Source organism: Protobothrops mucrosquamatus, unplaced genomic scaffold (genome assembly GCF_001527695.2).
Source record: "Protobothrops mucrosquamatus isolate PMUCROS unplaced genomic scaffold, P.Mucros_1.0 scaffold6, whole genome shotgun sequence".
Classification (NCBI taxonomy): Eukaryota; Metazoa; Chordata; class Lepidosauria; order Squamata; family Viperidae; genus Protobothrops; species Protobothrops mucrosquamatus.
The window spans coordinates 1,932,802-1,933,991 of record NW_015386393.1 but is presented as its reverse complement, the minus strand read 5'-3'; positions in this window follow the sequence as shown (position 1 = coordinate 1,933,991).

Genomic DNA, 1,190 nt, shown 5'->3' with positions numbered 1-1,190 from the left:
CGTCATCCAGTCCACCTTGCATGTTTCAAATGCTTGTTAGTTGAAATTACCACCCTCCTCTGCTAATAAAACCATGTCAGCATGCTGGCTGAGGAATTCTGAGAGCCGAAGTCCACAAATCATTCCGTCTCCTCCCCCGCCCCCACCAGAGTATTTCAATGACTTTAGATGACGTAAAACCAAGTAGCAGAGCAGTTCCGCGTCTACATAGTTTGAGGTTTCGCCCATTTCCGCGTCCCGTCGATTATGTTCGTGTCCGTTTCGGCGAACGCGAGCAACTCCAATTCGGATGTTTTCGGCTTTCTCCGGAATCTACGTAAATCCCTTCGGTCCTGTTAGGGATCATCGTTTAGCTTCCTACCGTAGAGGTAGAAAAAAAATAACGAAAAATCGAGGCGACCCTTATTTCCGGGAGATAATGGCCTTTCCCCTGCTTGTTCGAAGTGGAAAAATCCTGCCACGGGTTGCTTCTTTCTAATCTATACCAAGCAAATGTTGGCTTTGCATATTTTATAAAAGAGGAGGCAGGAATTACATGTGGATATATTTGCTCGGTTCAACTCCTCTTCCGCCAACGCACCGCTTGGTGCGATTCATCCTCGAAGAAAGGACCAGCGTCCCCCAATGGCAACTAAAACATCAAAAAGCGTTGGCTGCTTCAAACCCAGCGACATCCTGGCTAAGAAAAACCTTATTCTCACGACTGCGTAATTGAAAAGCCTTGCCCGGAAGCACCCCAATTAATACGGTTCTTGGTTAAGACAGGAAATGCTGGCCAGAAAATTCACAGAACAAACTTAGGATTTGCTCTCCCCGCCCTTTATCAGTAGACGATAAGAAAACTTTGGTATCGCTGAGTCTGTTATTTATTTATTTACTGCGGGGAAAAGAAGCGTACAATCCAACTTTTGCAGACAAAAGGACGAATCCCCCGGAGTTTTGGCTTTTCCGATTCTTCGGGCGCGCTCGGACAGAGACTCGTTTCTTTCCGACGACGACGACGTTCGGGTCGTCTTTTTTTTTTTTCTTTCTCCGAAGAAGAGACTTCGGTTATGCTCGGGTTTGGTCGTCAACTCTCGGCCCTTCCCGGTTTTCCCTCTTTTCCTTGGGTTGCAGCTGCGTTCCCAGCGCCAGGAGCTGGCTGGAAGGGGGGAGCCTGAGGAACGGGAGCGCTTCGTGGGCAAAAGGTA